Consider the following 23,020-nt stretch of genomic DNA (forward strand, 5'->3'; position numbering starts at 1 on the left):
GGCTAACCTTTTTTTTCAAAATTTCAAAAAACATGGGCTATAACCCATCGTTTTTGTCATTTCGTCATTTTTTTTAAATCCTCAAAAATGATGAAAAACGGCGCGCTATAGTATGCCGTACGATATGGGCTATATCCCATGGTCCAAAATGATGAGAAACGAGGCTAACTTTTTTTTTCAAAATTTCTAAAAACATGGGCTATAACCCATCGTTTTTGTCATTTCGTCATTTTTTTAAAATCCTCAAAAATGATGAAAAACGGCGCGCTATAGTATGCCGTACGATATGGGCTATAGCCCATGGTCCAAAATGATGAGAAACGAGGCTAACTTTTTTTTTCAAAATTTCAAAAAACATGAGCTATAACCCATCGTTTTTGTCATTTCGTCATTTTTTTTAAATCCTCAAAAATGATGAAAAACGGCGCGCTATAGTATGCCGTACGATATGGGCTATAGCCCATGGTCCAAAATGATGAGAAACGAGGCTAACTTTTTTTTTTGAAATTTCAAAAAACATGGGCTATAACCCATCGTTTTTGTTATTTCGTCATTTTTTTCAAATCCTCAAAAATGATGAAAAACGGCGCGCTATAGTATGCCGTACGATATGGGCTATAGCCCATGGTCCAAAATGATGAGAAACGAGGCTAACTTTTTTTTTTGAAATTTCAAAAAACATGGGCTATAACCCATCGTTTTTGTCATTTCGTCATTTTTTTCAAATCCTCAAAAATGATGAAAAACGGCGCGCTATAGTATGCCGTACGATATGGGCTATAGCCCATGGTCCAAAATGATGAGAAACGAGGCTAACTTTTTTTTTTGAAATTTCAAAAAACATGGGCTATAACCCATCGTTTTTGTCATTTCGTCATTTTTTTCAAATCCTCAAAAATGATGAAAAACGGCGCGCTATAGTATGCCGTACGATATGGGCTATAGCCCATGGTCCAAAATGATGAGAAACGAGGCTAACTTTTTTTTCCGAAATTTCAAAAAACATGGGCTATAACCCATCGTTTTTGTCATTTCGTCATTTTTTTCAAATCCTCAAAAATGATGAAAAACGGCGCGCTATAGTATGCCGTACGATATGGGCTATAGCCCATGGTCCAAAATGATGAGAAACGAGGCTAACTTTTTTTTTTTTAATTTCAAAAAACATGGGCTATAACCCATCGTTTTTGTCATTTCGTCATTTTTTTTAAATCCTCAAAAATGATGAAAAACGGCGCGCTATAGTATGCCGTACGATATGGGCTATATTCCATGGTCCAAAATGATGAGAAACGAGGCTAACTTTTTTTTTCAAAATTTCAAAAAACATGGGCTATAACCCATCGTTTTTGTCATTTCGTCATTTTTTTAAAATCCTCAAAAATGATGAAAAACGGCGCGCTATAGTATGCCGTACGATATGGGCTATAGCCCATGGTCCAAAATGATGAGAAACGAGGCTAACTTTTTTTTTCAAAATTTCAAAAAACATGGGCTATAACCCATCGTTTTTGTCATTTCGTCATTTTTTTCAAATCCTCAAAAATGATGAAAAACGGCGCGCTATAGTATGCCGTACGATATGGGCTATAGCCCATGGTCCAAAATGATGAGAAACGAGGCTAACTTTTTTTTTCAAAATTTCAAAAAACATGGGCTATAACCCATCGTTTTTGTCATTTCGTAATCTTTTTTCAAATCCTCAAAAATTATGAAAAACGGCGCGCTATAGTATGCCGTACGATATGGGCTATAGCCCATGGTCCAAAATGATGAGAAACGAGGCTAACTTTTTTTTTTGAAATTTCAAAAAACATGGGCTATAACCCATCGTTTTTGTCATTTCGTCATTTTTTTTAAATCCTCAAAAATGATGAAAAACGGCGCGCTATAGTATGCCGTACGATATGGGCTATAGCCCATGGTCCAAAATGATGAGAAACGAGGCTAACCTTTTTTTTCAAAATTTCAAAAAACATGGGCTATAACCCATCGTTTTTGTCATTTCGTCATTTTTTTTAAATCCTCAAAAATGATGAAAAACGGCGCGCTATAGTATGCCGTACGATATGGGCTATATCCCATGGTCCAAAATGATGAGAAACGAAGCTAACTTTTTTTTTCAAAATTTCAAAAAACATGGGCTATAACCCATCGTTTTTGTCATTTCGTCATTTTTTTTAAATCCTCAAAAATGATGAAAAACGGCGCGCTATAGTATGCCGTACGATATGGGCTATAGCCCATGGTCCAAAATGATGAGAAACGAGGCTAACTTTTTTTTTTTAAATTTCAAAAAACATGGGCTATAACCCATCGTTTTTGTCATTTCGTCATTTTTTTTAAATCCTCAAAAATGATGAAAAACGGCGCGCTATAGTATGCCGTACGATATGGGCTATAGCCCATGGTCCAAAATGATGAGAAACGAGGCTAACCTTTTTTTTCAAAATTTCAAAAAACATGGGCTATAACCCATCGTTTTTGTCATTTCGTCATTTTTTTTAAATCCTCAAAAATGATGAAAAACGGCGCGCTATAGTATGCCGTACGATATGGGCTATATCCCATGGTCCAAAATGATGAGAAACGAAGCTAACTTTTTTTTTCAAAATTTCAAAAAACATGGGCTATAACCCATCGTTTTTGTCATTTCGTCATTTTTTTTAAATCCTCAAAAATGATGAAAAACGGCGCGCTATAGTATGCCGTACGATATGGGCTATAGCCCATGGTCCAAAATGATGAGAAACGAGGCTAACTTTTTTTTTCAAAATTTCAAAAAACATGGGCTATAACCCATCGTTTTTGTCATTTCGTCATTTTTTTCAAATCCTCAAAAATGATGAAAAACGGCGCGCTATAGTATGCCGTACGATATGGGCTATAGCCCATGGTCCAAAATGATGAGAAACGAGGCTAACTTTTTTTTTCAAAATTTCAAAAAACATGGGCTATAACCCATCGTTTTTGTCATTTTGTCATTTTTTTCAAATCCTCAAAAATGATGAAAAACGGTGCGCTATAGTATGCCGTACGATATGGGCTATAGCCCATGGTCCAAAATGATGAGAAACGAGGCTAACTTTTTTTTTTGAAATTTCAAAAAACATGGGCTATAACCCATCGTTTTTGTCATTTCGTCATTTTTTTTAAATCCTCAAAAATGATGAAAAACGGCGCGCTATAGTATGCCGTACGATATGGGCTATAGCCCATGGTCCAAAATGATGAGAAACGAGGCTAACTTTTTTTTTCAAAATTTCAAAAAACATGGGCTATAACCCATCGTTTTTGTCATTTTGTCATTTTTTTCAAATCCTCAAAAATGATGAAAAACCGCGCGCTATAGTATGCCGTACGATATGGGCTATATCCCATGGTCCAAAATGATGAGAAACGAGGCTAACTTTTTTTTTCAAAATTTCAAAAAACATGGGCTATAACCCATCGTTTTTGTCATTTCGTCATTTTTTTTAAATCCTCAAAAATGATGAAAAACGGCGCGCTATAGTATGCCGTACGATATGGGCTATAGCCCATGGTCCAAAATGATGAGAAACGAGGCTAACTTTGTTTTTCAAAATTTCAAAAAACATGGGCTATAACCCATCGTTTTTGTCATTTCGTCATTTTTTTCAAATCCTCAAAAATGATGAAAAACGGCGCGCTATAGTATGCCGTACGATATGGGCTATAGCCCATGGTCCAAAATGATGAGAAACGAGGCTAACTTTTTTTTTTGAAATTTCAAAAAACATGGGCTATAACCCATCGTTTTTGTCATTTCGTCATTTTTTTCAAATCCTCAAAAATGATGAAAAACGGCGCGCTATAGTATGCCGTACGATATGGGCTATAGCCCATGGTCCAAAATGATGAGAAACGAGGCTAACCTTTTTTTTCAAAATTTCAAAAAACATGGGCTATAACCCATCGTTTTTGTCATTTCGTCATTTTTTTTTAATCCTCAAAAATGATGAAAAATGGCGCGCTATAGTATGCCGTACGATATGGGCTATATCCCATGGTCCAAAATGATGAGAAACGAGGCTAACTTTTTTTTCCAAAATTTCAAAAAACATGGGCTATAACCCATCGTTTTTGTCATTTCGTCATTTTTTTAAAATCCTCAAAAATGATGAAAAACGGCGCGCTATAGTATGCCGTACGATATGGGCTATAGCCCATGGTCCAAAATGATGAGAAACGAGGCTAACTCTTTTTTTTCAAAATTTCAAAAAACATGGGCTATAACCCATCGTTTTTGTCATTTCGTCATTTTTTTCAAATCCTCAAAAATGATGAAAAACGGCGCGCTATAGTATGCCGTACGATATGGGCTATAGCCCATGGTCCAAAATGATGAGAAACGAGGCTAACTTTTTTTTTCAAAATTTCAAAAAACATGGGCTATAACCCATCGTTTTTGTCATTTCGTCATTTTTTTCAAATCCTCAAAAATGATGAAAAACGGCGCGCTATAGTATGCCGTACGATATGGGCTATAGCCCATGGTCCAAAATGATGAGAAACGAGGCTAACCTTTTTTTTCAAAATTTCAAAAAACATGGGCTATAACCCATCGTTTTTGTCATTTCGTCATTTTTTTTAAATCCTCAAAAATGATGAAAAACGGCGCGCTATAGTATGCCGTACGATATGGGCTATATCCCATGGTCCAAAATGATGAGAAACGAGGCTAACTTTTTTTTTCAAAATTTCAAAAAACATGGGCTATAACCCATCGTTTTTGTCATTTCGTCATTTTTTTAAAATCCTCAAAAATGATGAAAAACGGCGCGCTATAGTATGCCGTACGATATGGGCTATAGCCCATGGTCCAAAATGATGAGAAACGAGGCTAACTTTTTTTTTTGAAATTTCAAAAAACATGGGCTATAACCCATCGTTTTTGTCATTTCGTCATTTTTTTCAAATCCTCAAAAATGATGAAAAACGGCGCGCTTTAGTATGCCGTACGATATGGGCTATAGCCCATGGTCCAAAATGATGAGAAACGAGGCTAACCTTTTTTTTCAAAATTTCAAAAAACATGGGCTATAACCCATCGTTTTTGTCATTTCGTCATTTTTTTTTAATCCTCAAAAATGATGAAAAATGGCGCGCTATAGTATGCCGTACGATATGGGCTATATCCCATGGTCCAAAATGATGAGAAACGAGGCTAACTTTTTTTTTCAAAATTTCAAAAAACATGGGCTATAACCCATCGTTTTTGTCATTTCGTCATTTTTTAAAAATCCTCAAAAATGATGAAAAACGGCGCGCTATAGTATGCCGTACGATATGGGCTATAGCCCATGGTCCAAAATGATGAGAAACGAGGCTAACTTTTTTTTTCAAAATTTCAAAAAACATGGGCTATAACCCATCGTTTTTGTCATTTCGTCATTTTTTTCAAATCCTCAAAAATGATGAAAAACGGCGCGCTATAGTATGCCGTACGATATGGGCTATAGCCCATGGCCCAAAATGATGAGAAACGAGGCTAACTTTTTTTTTCAAATTTCAAAAAACATGGGCTATAACCCATAGTTTTTGTCATTTCGTCATTTTTTTCAAATCCTCAAAAATGATGAAAAACGGCGCGCTATAGTATGCCGTACGATATGGGCTAGAGCCCATGGTCCAAAATGATGAGAAACGAGGCTAACTTTTTTTTTTAAAATTTCAAAAAACATGGGCTATAACCCATCGTTTTTGTCATTTCGTCATTTTTTTCAAATCCTCAAAAATGATGAAAAACGGTGCGCTATAGTATGCCGTACGATATGGGCTATAGCCCATGGTCCAAAATGATGAGAAACGAGGCTAACTTTTTTTTTTCAAAATTTCAAAAAACATGGGCTATAACCCATCGTTTTTGTCATTTCGTCATTTTTTTGAAATCCTCAAAAATGATGAAAAACGGCGCGCTATAGTATGCCGTACGATATGGGCTATATCCCATGGTCCAAAATGATGAGAAACGAGGCTAACTTTTTTTTTCAAAATTTCAAAAAACATGGGCTATAACCCATCGTTTTTGTCATTTCGTCATTTTTTTTAAAACCTCAAAAATGATGAAAAACGGCGCGCTATAGTATGCCGTACGATATGGGCTATAGCCCATGGTCCAAAATGATGAGAAACGAGGCTAACTTTTTTTTCCAAAATTTCAAAAAACATGGGCTATAACCCATCGTTTTTGTCATTTCGTCATTTTTTTCAAATCCTCAAAAATGATGAAAAACAGCGCGCTATAGTATGCCGTACGATATGGGCTATAGCCCATGGTCCAAAATGATGAGAAACGAGGCTAACTTTTTTTTTCAAAATTTCAAAAAACATGGGCTATAACCCATCGTTTTTGTCATTTCGTCATTTTTTTCAAATCCTCAAAAATGATGAAAAACGGCGCGCTATAGTATGCCGTACGATATGGGCTATAGCCCATGGTCCAAAATGATGAGAAACGAGGCTAACCTTTTTTTTCAAAATTTCAAAAAACATGGGCTATAACCCATCGTTTTTGTCATTTCGTCATTTTTTAAAAATCCTCAAAAATGATGAAAAACGGCGCGCTATAGTATGCCGTACGATATGGGCTATATCCCATGGTCCAAAATGATGAGAAACGAGGCTAACTTTTTTTTTCAAAATTTCAAAAAACATGGGCTATAACCCATCGTTTTTGTCATTTCGTCATTTTTTTCAAATCCTCAAAAATGATGAAAAACGGCGCGCTATAGTATGCCGTACGATATGGGCTATAGCCCATGGTCCAAAATGATGAGAAACGAGGCTAACCTTTTTTTTCAAAATTTCAAAAAACATGGGCTATAACCCATCGTTTTTGTCATTTCGTCATTTTTTAAAAATCCTCAAAAATGATGAAAAACGGCGCGCTATAGTATGCCGTACGATATGGGCTATATCCCATGGTCCAAAATGATGAGAAACGAGGCTAACTTTTTTTTTCAAAATTTCAAAAAACATGGGCTATAACCCATCGTTTTTGTCATTTCGTCATTTTTTTCAAATCCTCAAAAATGATGAAAAACAGCGCGCTATAGTATGCCGTACGATATGGGCTATAGCCCATGGTCCAAAATGATGAGAAACGAGGCTAACTTTTTTTTTCAAAATTTCAAAAAACATGGGCTATAACCCATCGTTTTTGTCATTTCGTCATTTTTTTTAAATCCTCAAAAATGATGAAAAACGGTGCGCTATAGTATGCCGTACGATATGGGCTATAGCCCATGGTCCAAAATGATGAGAAACGAGGCTAACTTTTTTTTTTCAAAATTTCAAAAAACATGGGCTATAACCCATCGTTTTTGTCATTTCGTCATTTTTTTGAAATCCTCAAAAATGATGAAAAACGGCACGCTATAGTATGCCGTACGATATGGGCTATAGCCCATGGTCCAAAATGATGAGAAACGAGGCTAACCTTTTTTTTCAAAATTTCAAAAAACATGGGCTATAACCCATCGTTTTTGTCATTTCGTCATTTTTTAAAAATCCTCAAAAATGATGAAAAACGGCGCGCTATAGTATGCCGTACGATATGGGCTATATCCCATGGTCCAAAATGATGAGAAACGAGGCTAACTTTTTTTTTCAAAATTTCAAAAAACATGGGCTATAACCCATCGTTTTTGTCATTTCGTCATTTTTTTCAAATCCTCAAAAATGATGAAAAACAGCGCGCTATAGTATGCCGTACGATATGGGCTATAGCCCATGGTCCAAAATGATGAGAAACGAGGCTAACTTTTTTTTTCAAAATTTCAAAAAACATGGGCTATAACCCATCGTTTTTGTCATTTCGTCATTTTTTTTAAATCCTCAAAAATGATGAAAAACGGTGCGCTATAGTATGCCGTACGATATGGGCTATAGCCCATGGTCCAAAATGATGAGAAACGAGGCTAACTTTTTTTTTTCAAAATTTCAAAAAACATGGGCTATAACCCATCGTTTTTGTCATTTCGTCATTTTTTTGAAATCCTCAAAAATGATGAAAAACGGCACGCTATAGTATGCCGTACGATATGGGCTATAGCCCATGGTCCAAAATTATGAGAAACGAGGCTAACTTTTTTTTTCAAAATTTCAAAAAACATGGGCTATAACCCATCGTTTTTGTAATTTCGTCATTTTTTAAAAATCCTCAAAAATGATGAAAAACGGCGCGCTATAGTATGCCGTACGATATGGGCTATATCCCATGGTCCAAAATGATGAGAAACGAGGCTAACTTTTTTTTTTCAAAATTTCAAAAAACATGGGCTATAACCCATCGTTTTTGTCATTTCGTCATTTTTTTTAAAACCTCAAAAATGATGAAAAACGGCGCGCTATAGTATGCCGTACGATATGGGCTATAGCCCATGGTCCAAAATGATGAGAAACGAGGCTAACTTTTTTTTTCAAAATTTCAAAAAACATGGGCTATAACCCATCGTTTTTGTCATTTCGTCATTTTTTTCAAATCCTCAAAAATGATGAAAAACAGCGCGCTATAGTATGCCGTACGATATGGGCTATAGCCCATGGTCCAAAATGATGAGAAACGAGGCTAACTTTTTTTTTCAAAATTTCAAAAAACATGGGCTATAACCCATCGTTTTTGTCATTTCGTCATTTTTTTTAAATCCTCAAAAATGATGAAAAACGGTGCGCTATAGTATGCCGTACGATATGGGCTATAGCCCATGGTCCAAAATGATGAGAAACGAGGCTAACTTTTCTTTTTCAAAATTTCAAAAAACATGGGCTATAACCCATCGTTTTTGTCATTTCGTCATTTTTTTGAAATCCTCAAAAATGATGAAAAACGGCACGCTATAGTATGCCGTACGATATGGGCTATAGCCCATGGTCCAAAATTATGAGAAACGAGGCTAACTTTTTTTTTCAAAATTTCAAAAAACATGGGCTATAACCCATCGTTTTTGTCATTTCGTCATTTTTTTCAAATCCTCAAAAATGATGAAAAACAGCGCGCTATAGTATGCCGTACGATATGGGCTATAGCCCATGGTCCAAAATGATGAGAAACGAGGCTAACTTTTTTTTTCAAAATTTCAAAAAACATGGGCTATAACCCATCGTTTTTGTCATTTCGTCATTTTTTTTAAATCCTCAAAAATGATGAAAAACGGTGCGCTATAGTATGCCGTACGATATGGGCTATAGCCCATGGTCCAAAATGATGAGAAACGAGGCTAACTTTTTTTTTTCAAAATTTCAAAAAACATGGGCTATAACCCATCGTTTTTGTCATTTCGTCATTTTTTTTAAATCCTCAAAAATGATGAAAAACGGCACGCTATAGTATGCCGTACGATATGGGCTATTGCCCATGGTCCAAAATTATGAGAAACGAGGCTAACTTTTTTTTTCAAAATTTCAAAAAACATGGGCTATAACCCATCGTTTTTGTCATTTCGTCATTTTTTTCAAATCCTCAAAAATGATGAAAAACGGCGCGCTATAGTATGCCGTACGATATGGGCGATAGCCCATGGTCCAAAATGATGAGAAACGAGGCTAACTTTTTTTTTCAAATTTTCAAAAAACATGGGCTATAACCCATCGTTTTTGTCATTTCGTCATTTTTTTCAAATCCTCAAAAATGATGAAAAACGGCGCGCTATAGTATGCCGTACGATATGGGCTATAGCCCATGGTCCAAAATGATGAGAAACGAGGCTAACTTTTTTTTTCAAAATTTCAAAAAACATGGGCTATAACCCATCGTTTTTGTCATTTCATCATTTTTTTAAAATCCTCAAAAATGATGAAAAACGGCGCGCTATAGAATGCCGTACGATATGGGCTAAAACCCATGGTCCAAAATGATGAGAAACGAGGCTAACTTTTTTTTTCAAAATTTCAAAAAACATGGGCTATAACCCATCGTTTTTGTCATTTCGTCATTTTTTTCAAATCCTCAAAAATGATGAAAAACGGCGCGCTATAGTATGCCGTACGATATGGGCTATAGCCCATGGTCCAAAATGATGAGAAACGAGGCTAACCTTTTTTTTCAAAATTTCAAAAAACATGGGCTATAACCCATCGTTTTTGTCATTTCGTCATTTTTTTCAAATCCTCAAAAATGATGAAAAACGGCGCGCTATAGTTTGCCGTACGATATGGGCTATAGCCCATGGTCCAAAATGATGCGAAACGAGGCTAACTTTTTTTTTCAAAATTTCAAAAAACATGGGCTATAACCCATCGTTTTTGTCATTTCGTCATTTTTTTCAAATCCTCAAAAATGATGAAAAACGGCGCGCTATAGTATGTCGTACGATATGGGCTATAGCCCATGGTCCAAAATGATGAGAAACGAGGCTAACTTTTTTTTTCAAAATTTCAAAAAACATGGGCTATAACCCATCGTTTTTGTCATTTTGTCATTTTTTTCAAATCCTCAAAAATGATGAAAAACGGCGCGCTATAGTACGCCGTACGATATGGGCTATAGCCCATGGTCCAAAATGATGAGAAACGAGGCTAACCTTTTTTTTCAAAATTTCAAAAAACATGGGCTATAACCCATCGTTTTTGTCATTTCGTCATTTTTTTCAAATCCTCAAAAAGAATGAAAAACGGCGCGCTATAGTACGCCGTACGATATGGGCTATAGCCCATGGTCCAAAATGATGAGAAACGAGGCTAACTTTTTTTTTCGAAATTTCAAAAAACATGGGCTATAACCCATCGTTTTTGTCATTTCGTCATTTTTTTCAAATCCTCAAAAATGATGAAAAACAGCGCGCTATAGTATGCCGTACGATATGGGCTATAGCCCATGGTCCAAAATGATGAGAAACGAGGCTAACTTTTTTTTTCAAAATTTCAAAAAACATGGGCTATAACCCATCGTTTTTGTCATTTCGTCATTTTTTTTAAATCCTCAAAAATGATGAAAAACGGCGCGCTATAGTATGCCGTACGATATGGGCTATAGCCCATGGTCCAAAATGATGAGAAACGAGGCTAACTTTTTTTTTCAAAATTTAAAAAAACATGGGCTATAACCCATCGTTTTTGTCATTTCGTCATTTTTTTTTAATCCTCAAAAATGATGAAAAACGGCACGCTATAGTATGCCGTACGATATGGGCTATATCCCATGGTCCAAAATGATGAGAAACGAGGCTAACTTTTTTTTCCAAAATTTCAAAAAACATGGGCTATAACCCATCGTTTTTGTCATTTGTCATTTTTTTTAAATCCTCAAAAATGATGAAAAACGGCGCGCTATAGTATGCCGTACGATATGGGCTATAGCCCATGGTCCAAAATGATGAGAAACGAGGCTAACTTTTTTTTTCAAAATTTCAAAAAACATGGGCTATAACCCATCGTTTTTGTCATTTCGTCATTTTTTTTAAATCCTCAAAAATGATGAAAAACGGCGCGTTATAGTATGCCGTACGATATGGGCTATAGCCCATGGTCCAAAATGATGAGAAACGAGGCTAACTTTTTTTTTCAAAATTTCAAAAAACATGGGCTATAACCCATCGTTTTTGTCATTTCGTCATTTTTTTCAAATCCTCAAAAATGATGAAAAACGGCGCGCTATAGTACGCCGTACGATATGGGCTATAGCCCATGGTCCAAAATGATGAGAAACGAGGCTATTTTGTTTTTCAAAATTTCAAAAAACATGGGCTATAACCCATCGTTTTTGTCATTTCGTCATTTTTTTCAAATCCTCAAAAATAATGAAAAACGGCGCGCTATAGTACGCCGTACGATATGGGCTATAGCCCATGGTCCAAAATGATGAGAAACGAGGCTAACTTTTTTTTTCAAAATTTAAAAAAACATGGGCTATAACCCATCGTTTTTGTCATTTCGTCATTTTTTTTTAATCCTCAAAAATGATGAAAAACGGCGCGCTATAGTATGCCGTACGATATGGGCTATATCCCATGGTCCAAAATGATGAGAAACGAGGCTAACTTTATTTTTCAAAATAAAAAAAAACATGGGCTATAACCCATCGTTTTTGTCATTTCGTCATTTTTTTTAAATCCTCAAAAATTATGAAAAACGGCGCGCTATAGTATGCCGTACGATATGGGCTATAGCCCATGGTCCAAAATGATGAGAAACGAGGCTAACTTTTTTTTTCAAAATTTCAAAAAACATGGGCTATAACCCATCGTTTTTGTCATTTCGTCATTTTTTTCAAATCCTCAAAAATGATGAAAAACGGCGCGCTATAGTATGCCGTACGATATGGGCTATATCCCATGGTCCAAAATGATGAGAAACGAGGCTAACTTTTTTTTTCAAAATTTCAAAAAACATGGGCTATAACCCATCGTTTTTGTCATTTCGTCATTTTTTTTAAATCCTCAAAAATGATGAAAAACGGCGCGCTATAGTATGCCGTACGATATGGGCTATAGCCCATGGTCCAAAATGATGAGAAACGAGGCTAACTTTTTTTTTCAAAATTTCTAAAAACATGGGCTATAACCCATCGTTTTTGTCATTTCGTCATTTTTTTAAAATCCTCAAAAATGATGAAAAACGGCGCGCTATAGTATGCCGTACGATATGGGCTATAGCCCATGGTCCAAAATGATGAGAAACGAGGCTAACTTTTTTTTTCAAAATTTAAAAAAACATGGGCTATAACCCATCGTTTTTGTCATTTCGTCATTTTTTTTTAATCCTCAAAAATGATGAAAAACGGCGCGCTATAGTATGCCGTACGATATGGGCTATATCCCATGGTCCAAAATGATGAGAAACGAGGCTAACTTTTCTTTTCAAAATTTCAAAAAACATGGGCTATAACTTATCGTTTTTGTCATTTCGTCATTTTTTTTAAATCCTCAAAAATGATGAAAAACGGCGCGCTATAGTATGCCGTACGATATGGGCTATAGCCCATGGTCCAAAATGATGAGAAACGAGGCTAACTTTTTTTTTCAAAATTTCAAAAAACATGGGCTATAACCCATCGTTTTTGTCATTTCGTCATTTTTTTCAAATCCTCAAAAATGATGAAAAACGGCGCGCTATAGTATGCCGTACGATATGGGCTATATCCCATGGTCCAAAATGATGAGAAACGAGGCTAACCTTTCTTTTTCAAAATTTCAAAAAACATGGGCTATAACCCATCGTTTTTGTCATTTCGTCATTTTTTTTAAATCCTCAAAAATGATGAAAAACGGCGCGCTATAGTATGCCGTACGATATGGGCTATAGCCCATGGTCCAAAATGATGAGAAACGAGGCTAACTTTTTTTTTCAAAATTTCAAAAAACATGGGCTATAACCCATCGTTTTTGTCATTTCGTCATTTTTTTCAAATCCTCAAAAATGATGAAAAACGGCGCGCTATAGTATGCCGTACGATATGGGCTATATCCCATGGTCCAAAATGATGAGAAACGAGGCTAACCTTTCTTTTTCAAAATTTCAAAAAACATGGGCTATAACCCATCGTTTTTGTCATTTCGTCATTTTTTTTAAATCCTCAAAAATGATGAAAAACAGCGCGCTATAGTATGCCGTACGATATGGGCTATAGCCCATGGTCCAAAATGATGAGAAACGAGGCTAACTTTTTTTTCCAAAATTTCAAAAAACATGGGCTATAACCCATCGTTTTTGTCATTTCGTCATTTTTTTTAAATCCTCAAAAATGATGAAAAACGGCGCGCTATAGTATGCCGTACGATATGGGCTATAGCCCATGGTCCAAAATGATGAGAAACGAGGCTAACTTTTTTTTTCAAAATTTAAAAAAACATGGGCTATAACCCATCGTTTTTGTCATTTCGTCATTTTTTTTAAATCCTCAAAAATGATGAAAAACGGCGCGCTATAGTATGCCGTACGATATGGGCTATAGCCCATGGTCCAAAATGATGAGAAACGAGGCTAACTTTTTTTTTCAAAATTTCAAAAAACATGGGCTATAACCCATCGTTTTTGTCATTTCGTCATTTTTTTCAAATCCTCAAAAATTATGAAAAACGGCGCGCTATAGTATGCCGTACGATATGGGCTATAGCCCATGGTCCAAAATGATGAGAAACGAGGCTAACTTTTTTTTTCAAAATTTAAAAAAACATGGGCTATAACCCATCGTTTTTGTCATTTCGTCATTTTTTTTTAATCCTCAAAAATGATGAAAAACGGCGCGCTATAGTATGCCGTACGATATGGGCTATATCCCATGGTCCAAAATGATGAGAAACGAGGCTAACTTTTTTTTTCAAAATTAAAAAAAACATGGGCTATAACCCATCGTTTTTGTCATTTCGTCATTTTTTTTAAATCCTCAAAAATTATGAAAAACGGCGCGCTATAGTATGCCGTACGATATGGGCTATAGCCCATGGTCCAAAATGATGACAAACGAGGCTAACTTTTTTTTTCAAAATTTCAAAAAACATGGGCTATAACCCATCGTTTTTGTCATTTCGTCATTTTTTTCAAATCCTCAAAAATGATGAAAAACGGCGCGCTATAGTATGCCGTACGATATGGGCTATATCCCATGGTCCAAAATGATGAGAAACGAGGCTAACTTTTTTTTTCAAAATTTCAAAAAACATGGGCTATAACCCATCGTTTTTGTCATTTCGTCATTTTTTTTTAATCCTCAAAAATGATGAAAAACGGCGCGCTATAGTATGCCGTACGATATGGGCTATAGCCCATGGTCCAAAATGATGAGAAACGAGGCTAACTTTTTTTTTCAAAATTTCTAAAAACATGGGCTATAACCCATCGTTTTTGTCATTTCGTCATTTTTTTAAAATCCTCAAAAATGATGAAAAACGGCGCGCTATAGTATGCCGTACGATATGGGCTATAGCCCATGGTCCAAAATGATGAGAAACGAGGCTAACTTTTTTTTTCAAAATTTAAAAAAACATGGGCTATAACCCATCGTTTTTGTCATTTCGTCATTTTTTTTTTATCCTCAAAAATGATGAAAAACGGCGCGCTATAGTATGCCGTACGATATGGGCTATATCCCATGGTCCAAAATGATGAGAAACGAGGCTAACTTTTTTTTTCAAAATTTCAAAAAACATGGGCTATAACCCATCGTTTTTGTCATTTCGTCATTTTTTTTAAATCCTCAAAAATGATGAAAAACGGCGCGCTATAGTATGCCGTACGATATGGGCTATAGCCCATGGTCCAAAATGATGAGAAACGAGGCTAACTTTTTTTTTCAAATTTTCAAAAAACATGGGCTATAACCCATCGTTTTTGTCATTTCGTCATTTTTTTCAAATCCTCAAAAATGATGAAAAACGGCGCGCTATAGTATGCCGTACGATATGGGCTATAGCCCATGGTCCAAAATGATGAGAAACGAGGCTAACTTTTTTTTTCAAAATTTCAAAAAACATGGGCTATAACCCATCGTTTTTGTCATTTCGTCATTTTTTTAAAATCCTCAAAAATGATGAAAAACGGCGCGCTATAGAATGCCGTACGATATGGGCTAAAACCCATGGTCCAAAATGATGAGAAACGAGGCTAACTTTTTTTTTCAAAATTTCAAAAAACATGGGCTATAACCCATCGTTTTTGTCATTTCGTCATTTTTTTCAAATCCTCAAAAATGATGAAAAACGGCGCGCTATAGTATGCCGTACGATATGGGCTATAGCCCATGGTCCAAAATGATGAGAAACGAGGCTAACCTTTTTTTTCAAAATTTCAAAAAACATGGGCTATAACCCATCGTTTTTGTCATTTCGTCATTTTTTTCAAATCCTCAAAAATGATGAAAAACGGCGCGCTATAGTTTGCCGTACGATATGGGCTATAGCCCATGGTCCAAAATGATGCGAAACGAGGCTAACTTTTTTTTTCAAAATTTCAAAAAACATGGGCTATAACCCATCGTTTTTGTCATTTCGTCATTTTTTTCAAATCCTCAAAAATGATGAAAAACGGCGCGCTATAGTATGTCGTACGATATGGGCTATAGCCCATGGTCCAAAATGATGAGAAACGAGGCTAACTTTTTTTTTCAAAATTTCAAAAAACATGGGCTATAACCCATCGTTTTTGTCATTTTGTCATTTTTTTCAAATCCTCAAAAATGATGAAAAACGGCGCGCTATAGTACGCCGTACGATATGGGCTATAGCCCATGGTCCAAAATGATGAGAAACGAGGCTAACCTTTTTTTTCAAAATTTCAAAAAACATGGGCTATAACCCATCGTTTTTGTCATTTCGTCATTTTTTTCAAATCCTCAAAAAGAATGAAAAACGGCGCGCTATAGTACGCCGTACGATATGGGCTATAGCCCATGGTCCAAAATGATGAGAAACGAGGCTAACTTTTTTTTTCGAAATTTCAAAAAACATGGGCTATAACCCATCGTTTTTGTCATTTCGTCATTTTTTTTTAATCCTCAAAAATGATGAAAAACGGCGCGCTATAGTATGCCGTACGATATGGGCTATATCCCATGGTCCAAAATGATGAGAAACGAGGCTAACTTTTTTTTTCAAAATTTCAAAAAACATGGGCTATAACCCATCGTTTTTGTCATTTCGTCATTTTTTTTAAATCCTCAAAAATGATGAAAAACGGCGCGCTATAGTATGCCGTACGATATGGGCTATAGCCCATGGTCCAAAATGATGAGAAACGAGGCTAACTTTTTTTTTCAAATTTTCAAAAAACATGGGCTATAACCCATCGTTTTTGTCATTTCGTCATTTTTTTCAAATCCTCAAAAATGATGAAAAACGGCGCGCTATAGTATGCCGTACGATATGGGCTATAGCCCATGGTCCAAAATGATGAGAAACGAGGCTAACCTTTTTTTTCAAAATTTCAAAAAACATGGGCTATAACCCATCGTTTTTGTCATTTCGTCATTTTTTTCAAATCCTCAAAAATGATGAAAAACGGCGCGCTATAGTTTGCCGTACGATATGGGCTATAGCACATGGTCCAAAATGATGCGAAACGAGGCTAACTTTTTTTTTCAAAATTTCAAAAAACATGGGCTATAACCCATCGTTTTTGTCATTTCGTCATTTTTTTCAAATCCTCAAAAATGATGAAAAACGGCGCGCTATAGTATGTCGTACGATATGGGCTATAGCCCATGGTCCAAAATGATGAGAAACGAGGCTAACTTTTTTTTTCAAAATTTCAAAAAACATGGGCTATAACCCATCGTTTTTGTCATTTTGTCATTTTTTTCAAATCCTCAAAAATGATGAAAAACGGCGCGCTATAGTACGCCGTACGATATGGGCTATAGCCCATGGTCCAAAATGATGAGAAACGAGGCTAACCTTTTTTTTCAAAATTTCAAAAAACATGGGCTATAACCCATCGTTTTTGTCATTTCGTCATTTTTTTCAAATCCTCAAAAAGAATGAAAAACGGCGCGCTATAGTACGCCGTACGATATGGGCTATAGCCCATGGTCCAAAATGATGAGAAACGAGGCTAACTTTTTTTTTCGAAATTTCAAAAAACATGGGCTATAACCCATCGTTTTTGTCATTTCGTCATTTTTTTCAAATCCTCAAAAATGATGAAAAACAGCGCGCTATAGTATGCCGTACGATATGGGCTATAGCCCATGGTCCAAAATGATGAGAAACGAGGCTAACTTTTTTTTTCAAAATTTCAAAAAACATGGGCTATAACCCATCGTTTTTGTCATTTCGTCATTTTTTTTAAATCCTCAAAAATGATGAAAAACGGCGCGCTATAGTATGCCGTACGATATGGGCTATAGCCCATGGTCCAAAATGATGAGAAACGAGGCTAACTTTTTTTTTCAAAATTTAAAAAAACATGGGCTATAACCCATCGTTTTTGTCATTTCGTCATTTTTTTTTAATCCTCAAAAATGATGAAAAACGGCACGCTATAGTATGCCGTACGATATGGGCTATATCCCATGGTCCAAAATGATGAGAAACGAGGCTAACTTTTTTTTTCAAAATTTCAAAAAACATGGGCTATAACCCATCGTTTTTGTCATTTGTCATTTTTTTTAAATCCTCAAAAATGATGAAAAACGGCGCGCTATAGTATGCCGTACGATATGGGCTATAGCCCATGGTCCAAAATGATGAGAAACGAGGCTAACTTTTTTTTTCAAAATTTAAAAAAACATGGGCTATAACCCATCGTTTTTGTCATTTCGTCATTTTTTTCAAATCCTCAAAAATGATGAAAAACGGCGCGCTATAGTATGTCGTACGATATGGGCTATAGCCCATGGTCCAAAATGATGAGAAACGAGGCTAACTTTTTTTTTCAAAATTTCAAAAAACATGGGCTATAACCCATCGTTTTTGTCATTTTGTCATTTTTTTCAAATCCTCAAAAATGATGAAAAACGGCGCGCTATAGTACGCCGTACGATATGGGCTATAGCCCATGGTCCAAAATGATGAGAAACGAGGCTAACCTTTTTTTTCAAAATTTCAAAAAACATGGGCTATAACCCATCGTTTTTGTCATTTCGTCATTTTTTTCAAATCCTCAAAAAGAATGAAAAACGGCGCGCTATAGTACGCCGTACGATATGGGCTATAGCCCATGGTCCAAAATGATGAGAAACGAGGCTAACTTTTTTTTTCGAAATTTCAAAAAACATGGGCTATAACCCATCGTTTTTGTCATTTCGTCATTTTTTTCAAATCCTCAAAAATGATGAAAAACAGCGCGCTATAGTATGCCGTACGATATGGGCTATAGCCCATGGTCCAAAATGATGAGAAACGAGGCTAACTTTTTTTTTCAAAATTTCAAAAAACATGGGCTATAACCCATCGTTTTTGTCATTTCGTCATTTTTTTTAAATCCTCAAAAATGATGAAAAACGGCGCGCTATAGTATGCCGTACGATATGGGCTATAGCCCATGGTCCAAAATGATGAGAAACGAGGCTAACTTTTTTTTTCAAAATTTAAAAAAACATGGGCTATAACCCATCGTTTTTGTCATTTCGTCATTTTTTTTTAATCCTCAAAAATGATGAAAAAGGGCACGCTATAGTATGCCGTACGATATGGGCTATATCCCATGGTCCAAAATGATGAGAAACGAGGCTAACTTTTTTTTTCAAAATTTCAAAAAACATGGGCTATAACCCATCGTTTTTGTCATTTGTCATTTTTTTTAAATCCTCAAAAATGATGAAAAACGGCGCGCTATAGTATGCCGTACGATATGGGCTATAGCCCATGGTCCAAAATGATGAGAAACGAGGCTAACTTTTTTTTTCGAAATTTCAAAAAACATGGGCTATAACCCATCGTTTTTGTCATTTCGTCATTTTTTTTAAATCCTCAAAAATGATGAAAAACGGCGCGCTATAGTATGCCGTACGATATGGGCTATAGCCCATGGTCCAAAATGATGAGAAACGAGGCTAACTTTTTTTTTCAAAATTTCAAAAAACATGGGCTATAACCCATCGTTTTTGTCATTTCGTCATTTTTTTCAAATCCTCAAAAATGATGAAAAACGGCGCGCTATAGTACGCCGTACGATATGGGCTATAGCCCATGGTCCAAAATGATGAGAAACGAGGCTAATTTTTTTTTCAAAATTTCAAAAAACATGGGCTATAACCCATCGTTTTTGTCATTTCGTCATTTTTTTCAAATCCTCAAAAATAATGAAAAACGGCGCGCTATAGTACGCCGTACGATATGGGCTATAGCCCATGGTCCAAAATGATGAGAAACGAGGCTAACTTTTTTTTTCAAAATTAAAAAAAACATGGGCTATAACCCATCGTTTTTGTCATTTCGTCATTTTTTTTTAATCCTCAAAAATGATGAAAAACGGCGCGCTATAGTATGCCGTACGATATGGGCTATAGCCCATGGTCCAAAATGATGAGAAACGAGGCTAACTTTTTTTTTCAAAATTTCAAAAAACATGGGCTATAACCCATCGTTTTTGTCATTTCGTCATTTTTTTCAAATCCTCAAAAATGATGAAAAACGGCGCGCTATAGTATGCCGTACGATATGGGCTATATCCCATGGTCCAAAATGATGAGAAACGAGGCTAACTTTTTTTTTCAAAATTTCAAAAAACATGGGCTATAACCCATCGTTTTTGTCATTTCGTCATTTTTTTTAAATCCTCAAAAATGATGAAAAACGGCGCGCTATAGTATGCCGTACGATATGGGCTATAGCCCATGGTCCAAAATGATGAGAAACGAGGCTAACTTTTTTTTTCAAAATTTCTAAAAACATGGGCTATAACCCATCGTTTTTGTCATTTCGTCATTTTTTTAAAATCCTCAAAAATGATGAAAAACGGCGCGCTATAGTATGCCGTACGATATGGGCTATAGCCCATGGTCCAAAATGATGAGAAACGAGGCTAACTTTTTTTTTCAAAATTAAAAAAAACATGGGCTATAACCCATCGTTTTTGTCATTTCGTCATTTTTTTTTAATCCTCAAAAATGATGAAAAACGGCGCGCTATAGTATGCCGTACGATATGGGCTATATCCCATGGTCCAAAATGATGAGAAACGAGGCTAACTTTTTTTTTCGAAATTTCAAAAAACATGGGCTATAACCCATCGTTTTTGTCATTTCGTCATTTTTTTTAAATCCTCAAAAATGATGAAAAACGGCGCGCTATAGTATGCCGTACGATATGGGCTATAGCCCATGGTCCAAAATGATGAGAAACGAGGCTAACTTTTTTTTTCAAAATTTCAAAAAACATGGGCTATAACCCATCGTTTTTGTCATTTCGTCATTTTTTTCAAATCCTCAAAAATGATGAAAAACGGCGCGCTATAGTACGCCGTACGATATGGGCTATAGCCCATGGTCCAAAATGATGAGAAACGAGGCTAATTTTTTTTTCAAAATTTCAAAAAACATGGGCTATAACCCATCGTTTTTGTCATTTCGTCATTTTTTTCAAATCCTCAAAAATAATGAAAAACGGCGCGCTATAGTACGCCGTACGATATGGGCTATAGCCCATGGTCCAAAATGATGAGAAACGAGGCTAACTTTTTTTTTCAAAATTTAAAAAAACATGGGCTATAACCCATCGTTTTTGTCATTTCGTCATTTTTTTTTAATCCTCAAAAATGATGAAAAACGGCGCGCTATAGTATGCCGTACGATATGGGCTATATCCCATGGTCCAAAATGATGAGAAACGAGGCTAACTTTTTTTTTCAAAATTAAAAAAAACATGGGCTATAACCCATCGTTTTTGTCATTTCGTCATTTTTTTCAAATCCTCAAAAATAATGAAAAACGGCGCGCTATAGTACGCCGTACGATATGGGCTATAGCCCATGGTCCAAAATGATGAGAAACGAGGCTAACTTTTTTTTTCAAAATTTAAAAAAACATGGGCTATAACCCATCGTTTTTGTCATTTCGTCATTTTTTTTTAATCCTCAAAAATGATGAAAAACGGCGCGCTATAGTATGCCGTACGATATGGGCTATATCCCATGGTCCAAAATGATGAGAAACGAGGCTAACTTTATTTTTCAAAATTAAAAAAAACATGGGCTATAACCCATCGTTTTTGTCATTTCGTCATTTTTTTTAAATCCTCAAAAATTATGAAAAACGGCGCGCTATAGTATGCCGTACGATATGGGCTATAGCCCATGGTCCAAAATGATGAGAAACGAGGCTAACTTTTTTTTTCAAAATTTCAAAAAACATGGGCTATAACCCATCGTTTTTGTCATTTCGTCATTTTTTTCAAATCCTCAAAAATGATGAAAAACGGCGCGCTATAGTATGCCGTACGATATGGGCTATATCCCATGGTCCAAAATGATGAGAAACGAGGCTAACTTTTTTTTTCAAAATTTCAAAAAACATGGGCTATAACCCATCGTTTTTGTCATTTCTTCATTTTTTTTAAATCCTCAAAAATGATGAAAAACGGCGCGCTATAGTATGCCGTACGATATGGGCTATAGCCCATGGTCCAAAATGATGAGAAACGAGGCTAACTTTTTTTTTCAAAATTTCTAAAAACATGGGCTATAACCCATCGTTTTTGTCATTTCGTCATTTTTTTAAAATCCTCAAAAATGATGAAAAACGGCGCGCTATAGTATGCCGTACGATATGGGCTATAGCCCATGGTCCAAAATGATGAGAAACGAGGCTAACTTTTTTTTTCAAAATTTAAAAAAACATGGGCTATAACCCATCGTTTTTGTCATTTCGTCATTTTTTTTTAATCCTCAAAAATGATGAAAAACGGCGCGCTATAGTATGCCGTACGATATGGGCTATATCCCATGGTCCAAAATGATGAGAAACGAGGCTAACTTTTTTTTTCAAAATTTCAAAAAACATGGGCTATAACTTATCGTTTTTGTCATTTCGTCATTTTTTTTAAATCCTCAAAAATGATGAAAAACGGCGCGCTATAGTATGCCGTACGATATGGGCTATAGCCCATGGTCCAAAATGATGAGAAACGAGGCTAACTTTTTTTTTCAAAATTTCAAAAAACATGGGCTATAACCCATCGTTTTTGTCATTTCGTCATTTTTTTCAAATCCTCAAAAATGATGAAAAACGGCGCGCTATAGTATGCCGTACGATATGGGCTATATCCCATGGTCCAAAATGATGAGAAACGAGGCTAACCTTTCTTTTTCAAAATTTCAAAAAACATGGGCTATAACCCATCGTTTTTGTCATTTCGTCATTTTTTTTAAATCCTCAAAAATGATGAAAAACGGCGCGCTATAGTATGCCGTACGATATGGGCTATAGCCCATGGTCTAAAATGATGAGAAACGAGGCTAACTTTTTTTTTCAAAATTTCAAAAAACATGGGCTATAACCCATCGTTTTTGTCATTTCGTCATTTTTTTCAAATCCTCAAAAATGATGAAAAACGGCGCGCTATAGTATGCCGTACGATATGGGCTATATCCCATGGTCCAAAATGATGAGAAACGAGGCTAACCTTTC

This window comes from Protomyctophum bolini, assembly GCF_963924005.1.
Source record: "Protomyctophum bolini genome assembly, chromosome: 6".
Taxonomy (NCBI): Eukaryota; Metazoa; Chordata; class Actinopteri; order Myctophiformes; family Myctophidae; genus Protomyctophum; species Protomyctophum bolini.